The sequence below is a fragment of the Pogona vitticeps genome, chromosome 3 (genome assembly GCF_051106095.1).
Source record: "Pogona vitticeps strain Pit_001003342236 chromosome 3, PviZW2.1, whole genome shotgun sequence".
Classification (NCBI taxonomy): domain Eukaryota; kingdom Metazoa; phylum Chordata; class Lepidosauria; order Squamata; family Agamidae; genus Pogona; species Pogona vitticeps.
The window spans coordinates 174,307,890-174,318,971 of NC_135785.1; positions in this window are offsets into that span (position 1 = coordinate 174,307,890).

Here is an 11,082-nt window from a genome sequence, read left to right on the forward strand (position 1 = left end):
TCTGAACAGATCCTTCACCCAATTGTGATGCGATGTTAAGGAGCAGCCAGTTTTCCACATATTCAAGAAGCATTGGTTGAGCTAAGCCACTTATCTAATCTTTGGGTGTTACACTCTGGGAGTGAATGTTTCCAAGCAGAGGGTTTCCTGCGCTCTCCAACCATCACTTTGCCATTTTATATTAAAGTAGATTTTATTGTTGAAATCCCACGCTATTGTGAGGAATCAGTTTTGCTTTCTTTGCACCACGGGCATGATGTTGCCCTTTGTGAAATCTTTGGCTCCTTTCCCCTTGCTGTCACAAAGATACAGTTTCTGCAGTCCTTTGGAATCTGCCGCATTCCAAAGTTGACGTTCAAAAAGTTGACGTTCAAAAAAGTCATTATGTCAAGCTCTGTTTTCATGCAAGGAAGCCAGACAAGTCATCTGCATCCAGAAACACTGAGAAGACAGGGACAATCTATTTGGGGTCCGGACATTAGCTGCTTGCAATGCATTATTTTCAGTGACATATGCATTCTGATTTTGCACGCAGATGTTGTCAATCATCATTGCATCATTTTCACTAGAAGCACATCTCACTGTTCCTATCTCAGTGTACAGTATTTTCCACATAGTCATGTATAATTATGCATAACGAGTTGCAAAACTCTTCCCATGTAGTGCTGGAAAGGCAACAGAATCACTGGTGCCACACAACAAGGCAGGGAGGGAGTGTCAGTCTGTTTGTCTGGGTAATGCGCTATGTCCCACGTGCCCGTATGATCTCCAAGGAATGTGTAAAAATTGTGTTTTATTTTGTTGCTCCATCTGTTTTCATCCCTTCATTATGAATTCTTCAAAATCTCAGTTGTTTCATTAATCAGTCATTAAGTCCCATTATTTCATTAGTCAAATTTGTTGGGATTGCTGTTTTCTTTTGCTGGGTTTTGTCACCTCCTGCAATGGTACTCCCAATTGATTTCAGTGACTACTTCCTCCAAGTCACGATTTCCCAAAATGTAGCATCAGTTGGGGAGCATGGCAGTTTTTGTGATGAAATGGCAGCAGTTACAGAAAAATGGCTATTGCACTAGGAGACCTCTACACCACAGATGAATGTCTTGGAATAGCACAACACATAAATCCTGCACAGGCATTAGAGAATTCCAGTTTGTGAAGACACTTAGAGAAGAGAACCTCTCCATGGTAATTTCCCATGCCCATTCTTCAATGTGTCTGAAGAGCAGAGAGTGCTTGTTCATACCGAACATTCTTGTCCACCTGAACAAAATCCCAGACTCTCATATTCCAGAGTTTTTGCTCATGTGGAGGCTCTCTATGCAAGCAGGAACCTTTGACTAAACACAGACATTTCAGAAGGGACAGTTTCTCTCACACTGGCATTACCAGCAGATTCTATTTTCTGTAATTCCATGTCCTGAAGAATTATGGAAAGGTGATAGAAAACCCTATCAATTTGGGTAGGAAGTGGAAAATTCTGATTTTTCTAACTGAATTTTCATTTAAAGGGAGTGAAGGGGAGGAGAATCTCAGCTACTCCTTGATTTGGTGTCCTTCCCCTCTTTCTCTGCAGTACCTTAAGCTTCAAGAAAGTGGGAGAAACAGAAGTTCCTCAGCAGTTTCGTACTTCATGTCAAATATACGCACACTGCCCTTCAGGTCTAAACTAATTTAAAGTCTGTGTAATGTTCTCCATTCTCTGTTCTCTTGTGGGAAAGTTCACTTTCCACAGTGGTACTGCCAGAGGGAAGTGGCCTACAATTTATCTTGACTAGGATGGACTGGTGAAACAGGATCTACTGGCTGATTGGTAGGCTGGGAGGGAGAGCTTTGCAGTAGATCAATGCAAGTCACCAAGACCTGCTTATATAACAATAGCAATTTTTAGGGCTAAGTTAGACTCTGAGAATCCCTGGTCTTTAATAATTTAGATGAAGATTTGTATTTGTGCATGCATAACATTTAAAACATAAGAGGCAGGAAGTTCAGGAGATAAGAGACCCATTTTCCATCTGGCCCCAGTGAATGGATCTTTGTAAGCCAAAAAGTAGATCTCTAAAGTTTGCCCACCTCGTGTTCTTGACAAACTGGAAGAGAAGGTAGGCCTCTACCTGCACTCTGCCACTAGAGGGTTTGGGGAAACATACCACCACCACTCCTTTATTGGGACAGCAACTGATGAAATTCTGGGGGTGGGGGTGGAAACAAAATTCTGGAGGGAAAAAAACACACCCTCTCCAGCACGTTCGCCCACTCACAACTTTGCTAGTGAGCTGCTGGCCATATTAAGTTCTGTTCCCATGACACGACACCAAAACAGGAAATAGAAAGATCAAGGCAACATGGACCAGGACTGGATAAAGACATTGCACCACTGAGGCACTAGACATGACCCCCACCCACCGACTTCCACATGCAGAAATACTGGGCTACCAAGTGAATCTTACTTGAGCAATGGCAGTGGTGCAGTGTCCTCCATTGCCTCTGAAGGCAGCAGGTTAGTTTAGGCCACGGAAACACTCTGCTTTATCTTCTGCTACAGGAAGATGACCAGTGAACTTGAATGATTGGATAGCTGTGTAACACTTTTAAGTTCTGTGGGACTATTTGCTTACTGCTGTTGAATCTTGGGCAAACATTTTCACAAAATGAGTCTCTTCTTACTTGCAGTTATATCACAGACCACACGAGCAATTGTAACAACGACATGCTACAATTTGTGCAACCAAAACCTTGGCAAGAGCACCAGTAGAGTTGCTTGTAGAATTTGCAAAGCACAAGTGTTGCTTTGATTTCAAAGTCAGACAAAAATTCAAGATTATCTTCCTCAACTCAGTTGGGTATCCACAACAAAGGAGAATCTTCAAAACCCTAAAAATAAAATTACAATCGTATACATTCATGAATTCATTATGTAAATTCATCTCTCCAACGTAAACATATCAAAATTATACCATGACCAAGTTGGCAAGGGCCTTAATAGTCTAAGTAACTCTGGCCTCTTCAGCTCTCCCGCTCTTTTTGGGATTCAAATCTCTTACCTCACCCCTGCCACTTCAGCATTTATTGGCTAAGATGGTTCCCTCACTCTGCCTAATGGCAGACTCAATCTGGGCACTGAGTTAACTTGACTTCTCATATGTTTACATGTGGCAGTGCAACAAATGGCTCATGGCTCAGCTATAGTGCCTTAGCTAGGTTGGCACTTCCCTGTCACCAAAGAGGAAAGGGAACATTGACTTGCATAAACTTGCAGATTTGTATACTCTCTCTCAATTTGGGAACACAGTAACCATATGACTTATTTACTTACTGATTTTGTTGGCTAAGCGTTGGCCACTGTGGACAGGCAGCTTCAACATCCCTGCTCTCCATCCTTTTCTTTATCTTTAAATCAGGTTAGTAATGGATAGGCATTCAACTGGAAGACACATTTGAAGAGGGCATGAGGTCACCCTACACTTACTTAAGACAATGGAACAAGAACATGAAACAGTTCAAAAGCGTACATAGTTAATGTGACTTGATACTTAACTCTTTGTTCCTTGTCAATAAAATGAAAACATTGGTTCTGTTGGTGCTCTGGAAATAGTGGAAACGGAGTCCACTAGCTGAGACAAGCAACTGTGAATGTCTGAAGCTGAAACTCCAGTCCTGACTCCATACTCAGCTCTTGGAACTTCAGCATCATCCCTTGTGGCATTTTTAGCATCAGCCTTGCAAGTCTTCCTTCTCCTCTTCTCTCCCCAAAATGTTATGCATTAATGAAAAGAGATTACTTTTATTAAAAAAAAGTATTAATAGTATTTAGAGATCTCAGTGGAGCAGTCATGCATAGTTTCTGGCAGAGTTCCCTTATCATCTAGTTAATAGCTTTAGTTTCATAAATTGTTGACCTGGAGATACCTTCAAGGGAGAGTAGAAGGAATTAATTTCCCTTCTAATCTTTGATTAAACAGGCCAATAATTTGCTCGGGTTGCTACATGATTTATAAGGTCTGTATCAGAGAAACAGAGAAGAATAAAGAGATACAGTATCTTCTAAGTTATTATTTTTCCCCTCTGCATATTTGTGACACTGGGAATCTTACAGCATAGTGAGCTGATGGCAGATACACGGACATGTGCTTCTTAATCAGACATTAAACCTAATGGTACACCATTTAGTCAGTTTGTGATGATGAAAGGTATATTTTATCCCTTTAACTAGGCTTTAGGAAAAGCCTAGAGATAAATTTAATCTAGTTAAGGGAATGCCATGACATTTCCTCAAGATGCTCTCTCTCTCTCTCTCTCTCTCTCTCTCTCTGTGTGTGTGTGTGTTAGCAGATTGTCTGTACTAAGACAGTCAAAGGAAACTAGGCATTCAAATAAGCTCTGCTCCCTTTAGAAATAAAAGAATCAGAGGTTGCAAAATTACTTTTCTGGGACCATGACTCTTAGAATCCCCCAAGCAGCACGGCCAAGCTCTAGAAATTATATCAACTGAAGTTTATGTTATTTCCATTCTGGAAATAGAAATTATATAACAACCTCTGGAGATTATATAAACAGAAGTACAAACAGCTGCTTCCCGAAGATGATCAGTGATGAAAAAGTCTAGTCAGACAAAAAACAGCTCCTTGCATGGTCAGGGAAAAGGTTCAGGATGTCGCCAGAAGACTTTTCCATACCTGCAAAGTAATTGAAACTGAAATCTCAACAAAATAACCAATTCCTTTTAGTAGTTCAGAAAAATATGTTAGAGCAACATAATTGACATGGTAGAGTTTACCTCTTAGCTCGGTACCTCATGCTGGAATAGAAGTGAAGGACCCATTCTAATTAACGCTTTATGGAATGTCTGTCCTATTCAGGATGGAAAATTCCACTTTAAAATGGCAGAAGCAAAGGAAGGGAAACTAAATTCAGTTTTACTAGACAGGAAAAATCAATAATATTTTATACTCATTCCACTGGCTACCTTGAGTTTTCTTTTTCAAAAGACATAAATAAATAAATGGAATCCTTTTGAAAAGAAATCTTATACACCTCACCTAGAATGTCACACAGATAACCAGTGTATGGCAGTTGATAAAGTGTTGGTCTAAGACTCACGTAACTGAGATTCAAATCCTTGCTTGGCCATAGAAGCCTATTGGGAAGGAGCGCTGATAAAACCATTTCTTAAATAGCTCACGTACTTCAGAAACACTATAAGGGTTGCAGTGTTTCTGAGGTCAGAAATGATTTGACAGCACAAATGCACAATGTTAGAATCAGTGCTAAGGTTTACTTATTTTCTCCCCTTTCGGAGTAATATCCATTCTCTAATTTTCTTCTCAGGAATATAGGATGAATATAGGATGAATAGAGTGAATAGAGTGGTCGTAATGACCAGATAGGCGGGAAATAAATGAATGAATGAATGAATGAATGAATGAATGAATGAATGAATGAATGAATGAATGAATGAATACTGGAGGATCATGCCCAGGGTCTCCTGCCAATAGGCACAGAGCAGGCAGGTGGGAAGGGGTGGGCTCAGAATTTTCCCAGTGTTTTGTTCTGTTTAATGAGTTCATCAGTTTCAGTTTGAAACACTGGCACTGACAAGTTAATTTCCCAATTTCTGAGCCATTCACAGTTTCACTGTAACGCCCTCATGTATGGCTTAATCTTTGTTAATTTCTAACATTTAACTTTAATTAATTAATTTTTAAACCTAAGTTCTGAAGGCCTATTCTCCATTTGAAGTACAGAAGCGGATGGGCCTCTCAGCTGTATACTGGTGGTAAAATGAAATCCTGCTGTTGCTCCCTTTCTTTACTCAATGGGAGGGCTGGCCCTCCTTTTTAGGGAAGTCATGCAGCTCCTTCTTTATTTTCATTTAGAACCTATCTTGTAAAGAGGGATTTTAATAGAAAATTATAGGAAGCTGGGGGTGGAAGATCCTATGTTTATATTAACCTTTTTGTGTGTTGCTGGTTTTTCCCCCTCTTGGATTGTACTGATATTTCTTTCATTGCCTTTTGATTTGATGACAGCTACAGAATCTGTTTTGGAAAGTAGTGTGGGGCAAAATATTTTTGACCAGTTGAGGAAACACCATGCGTGACTCTGTTGTTTGTTCCTCCCTACATTTTTTGTTGTTGCTGTTGCCATTAATCAACAGTCCTAAAACAACAATATGGAAAAATCTATTCCGAATCTGATTAGTTTTCAGCATCATTTATCATCCCATAGGTTCCCTGGGGGGAGGTGAGGAAGTAAATATGTCAGTTTAAGAGTGTTCCCTTTGCTACACATTCCCTTCATCTATTTATTCCTCTTTCCACAAAAGTGACCAATGCAGAATAACAAATGGTGTGGCTTTCACTACAGCTAGTAGTCATGGCCTGAAAGGTATAATTCATGCAGAAGTAGCATGTAAAATTTTTATCAATGCATGTGAAATTGACAGGGATCAGAAACAGGCTGATCTGTCCATACTTATTCTTATGCAGCATAAGGTTTTTTAACAGTCTTCCCCCAAAATCTGAGGCATAGACATTCCAAAATCCATGGTACTTCTTGAATTGCAACTTGCTACAGTAACCTGGAGGCTTCGGGCCATAAAAAACCTCATTCACATGTTCCTGTGTCATAATACCCATTTTAAAATGTGTTTTTATATGCTGGATTTCGTTTCCTTGACCTAACATTTTCTTTCTTTAAAAGAGCTGGTTAGGAGATCTGGAGGGTACAAGTTCCAAATGTACCTTCTTCTCTCTTTTTTTTGAACTCAGTTTTCATTTTAAATTCAGAGGTCAGTTTATTAACCCACTAGGAAAGGAACTGAAAGTGACTTCTGGAGAAATTTAGTTCTTCTTTGTTTTTTAGTAGTAACATGAGGCAAAAATGTATTCTTATGTTCTTATGTGCTACCAATTTTCTTCTGACTTATGAAAACCCTATGAATTATTGACCTCCAAAAGTCCAATGAAGGCCTATAAGAGTTGAAAGCTAGCATTTGTTTGTGTTGTTAAAAAGGTCTAATGGAGGTGTCACTCCCTCCTTGGCTTTGGATAGTGTATGAATACTATGTGGCTCCCCGCTCCCACTTTTGTTGACTTCCAAAAGGTTACTCTAGATCTCATTTAACTTCCATTAAATGTGATGAAATAGAAACCATGTTTGAAGTTTTAAAAAAAATGATTAAAACAACAGCAACATCCAACAGTAGTTGCTTGCACTCTTGCATTTAAAACTCTGCTTCAGGCTGAAGTAATAACAGAACAGAGAAAAGAACACATTTTGTTCCTGTGAAGAAACAAGCACAGCGAGCACCTTTAGTTCTAGAGGAGGTGTTAAGTGTGTGCACTTGTGTGCGGGCACTTGAACACATGAAAATAAATGAATTTTGTTAAACCAAACTAAAGCTCAACATCATCATGCTGAAATGCCTGCAATCAAATCTCAGCAACTAATTGCATGTCTCTCCCTCTGGGAGGAGAAAAACAAAACAAAAGAAAACTATTTGCTGACTTCAAAGCAAAGAGGTTTTTGTTTTGGTATATGGTAATAACTGGCTCTTAAGTGTTCCTGCTTGTGAGCGTGTCTTAAATTGCCAATGTCGTTTGTTCCAAAGTCTCCTTTGCACATTGCACCAAACAGAGCACGGAAGGGATGCTTCCAGTAACTAAAACTTTCCTCCTCATCAATTAACCACATGCATTCTGTCACATAATGGGCTTGTAGCAACATCATTTACTCGGAAATACTTCCTGGGAGTCCCTCAGGGATGTGTTCTGTTTTGCCACAACTGGCAGCAAATGCACATGGTTATTGATCACTGCTGTGCTGATTGCTTAACGACAACATGCAAGAAAAACGATGTCAGTTGGATGCTGGAAGCCGAACTGGAATTGTTGAGAAGGATCTGTCTCAGATGAGGATGGTGCCTTCCTTTACAATCCCAGAGGAGGAGGTCTCTACATATATCTGGCATGCAAGGAAGCTAGGAATAGAAACCTATATATATTTCACTTCCAGGACTTAAGGGATGCCTATTCATTCCCCCCTGTATTTAACCTCTGTGCCTTAGATTTAATTTCAAAGGCCCAGAAGAGGATTAATTTGGCAAACAAATTGCCAAAATACTTGTCTCTACTCAACAGAATGTATGAGACCAGAACTTGGAAAAGTTACATTTCTGGACTACAAGTTCCAGAATCCCCCCCAGTTAATAGCCCTGCTTATGGAGTGAAGGATTCTGGAAGCTGTTGTCCAAAAAAGTAACTTTTCTAAGCTATGAATCAGACTACTGGTCTATCTAGTATAGGAGGGTTTCCTTGTGATTAGCAACCAATCATAGAATCATAGAATAGGGAAGTTAGAAGGGGTTTATAAGGCCACCAAGTCCAACCCTCTGCTCAATGCAGGAATACAAGTCAAAGGATATCTGTCAGGTGGTTGTGTATGTCAAACACACACTGCCACAGAGCACCTATGGCAGTGATTCCTGACCTTCGATCCCTAGATGTTCTTGGACTAAAACTCCCAGAAACCTTCAGCAGTAGTTGTGCTGTCAAGATTTCTGGGAGTTGCAGTCAGAGAACAGGTGGAGACCCAAGGTTGGGAATCACTGAGCTATGGGGGAAATTTTCATTTGGTCAGCTAAGCAGAATGAGCTAATTTGCACTTTCCATATGGATAAGCAGAACTTTGATCAGAACATTAATTCAGTGGTTCTGTAGTAGATTAGACTAACATTGGGTTTAGATTAATTACCTTTCTTAACAGTCCTTGAAGAAGGCCATACAAATATTTTCTGACTGAAACATAGTGTACTTATAAGACTTAAGGAATCTTTTTTATATTTCAAGGCTTTGTCTGCCTTTATGTGCTGGATAATGGTTCCCCTCATAGGCTCCTTAATAGTTCCAATGCAGGCGGTTCCAACATAAGCCAATTTCATATTGTGAATAGCTGTACCTGTAACAAGAGTTCAGCTGGGCTTGTTCTTATGAAGAACATATTTAAATGTGAAAATGTCTTTATAAGTTTCTTGGTTAATTTTTTTTAAAATTGAATATGAACAAAAATGAAATTGACAAATTTATCTGCAGTGTCTCACACACTAACCATTTACGGGGGGGATAGTTGTTGTTTGAAGCCATTTGAAAAGACTTTCAGGTGGCATTTGTGACATGAAAAATATTTGTCAGAAACAGGCTGAGGAATTGAAGAAATTACATGAAGAAGGGGTGCAGTTATAGTGAGCAAATAAACAAAAAGACAACAAACATTCATATTTTCTTTGTTTTTGTAGGTGTAGACAATGCATTGTGTTCATGCATGTGCATGCTTGTGTGTGTGTGTGTGTGTGTGTGTGTGTGTGTGTGTGTGTGTGTGTGTGTGTGTGTGTGTGTGTGTGTGTGTGTGTGTGTGTGTGTGTGTGTGTGTGATCTATAGCCCTACATGAAGTATACTTGCCATGGGCTTGAGGGGAGGATCCCAGCCCCTGCCCCCTCCCTTTGAGTTTTCTTTGCTCTCCTACACATTCAGAGTGTCGAATCTTACCTTCTGCTATACTGAAGGCACCTCTTCACTTGAGTCAGAATGCTGATTTTTCCAGAATCCCAACTCACATGGGCAGCCCCCAGACAAGGGAAGATCTCTTCAAAGCACACATGTTCTCCATGTGTAGGAGAGCAATGACACTGGAAACAGAGAGGATGGTGCTGGAGTACTCTCCTCAACCCCTGGTTAAATGTACTCGATTTAGTAATAACTCAATAAGATTTATATCTGTATCTATGGCTGGATCAAGTTGGGCCCAGCCTAAATTATATCCCACTGATTTTAAGAGTTGTCATGCTCTGATTACCTTGGGATCTAGTCCAATAGGGTGGGATAATGTACTTGCAATACGAGTAGTCTATTGTGCTATTGACTGAAGGCCAGATTTCCTTCTTTTTGTGGAAATGAGTTGGTTGCCTCTCAAGGGGAAAATAGCAAAGATTTCATATAGATATGGGTTGTCACTTGTCATGGTGTGTGGGTGAGGAAAAAAAGTGGGGATTTCCCAAGCGTTTCTAACTTACCTCCTTTAATAGTGCTGTACTAATAAACCTGAGTGTGCAAAGTTCTTAGCATAAATGGCACTAAATGTCTTCAGAAATGAAATAAATGACATGGCTAGGGCCTGAGCTGAAGGCTATTATGGGTTAAATTGTGATTTATGGTGCCCACACACCATTATTTTTTGTCCAGTGACAGCTTCCACATTTCAGTCATGGCACCTTAATGAAGGACCATGATAGTATCTCAGAGTCTGCGGTTCCATAATGGGCCAATTTGTACAGTAAATGACAGCAGGAAAACCAGAAGAATGTTTTGTGTTCCATTTGATAATGTAATTGATATTTGCGAAGGTTTATGAATGTAAATGTTAGGCCACTGGGTCTTCATTGGAGTCATTTGTCTTCTGATTGTTGAGAACCAGCAAAATGCAAGAACTCAGCTTTATCCATATGAGAACACTTGGAGAAATAGTTTTCAATCCATGTTATCCTGGGGGAAAACTCAGCCTAACCTTTTATACCACTATTTTTTCATCACTTTCAAGGTGTAACATTTTGAACTCACTCAGTGGAATACTGTGAACATGAATTAATGTTTGCAACGCTTAGGGAAGATTGAGAAATGCTTTAAAAATGGCACACATCACTGCAACTACTGGCCTTACAATCTTATGAAAATCTGGCTGGTTATTTTGAGGGCCAACACCTTTTCAATCTTTCAATGGCTCAGTCCATCCCTCCATTTTTTTCTCTCTGAAAATGAGAGATGTAAATCCTCACTTGTCTCATCTTTCCATACAAAGGTAAAGAACCAACATGTCCTCGTACTTCTCAGGTTTGCGGATGACAGAAAATTGGGTAGAATAGCTACTACCTTGGAAGACAGGAACAAAATTCAAAAAGATCTTGATAGGCTGAAACCAACAGAATGCAATTTAACAAGGTTCTACAGCTGGAAGAAAAAACACAAATGTACAATTACAAGAGGGGGGATTCTTGGCTCAGTAATGTTATGAGGAAGAAGGATCTTGGA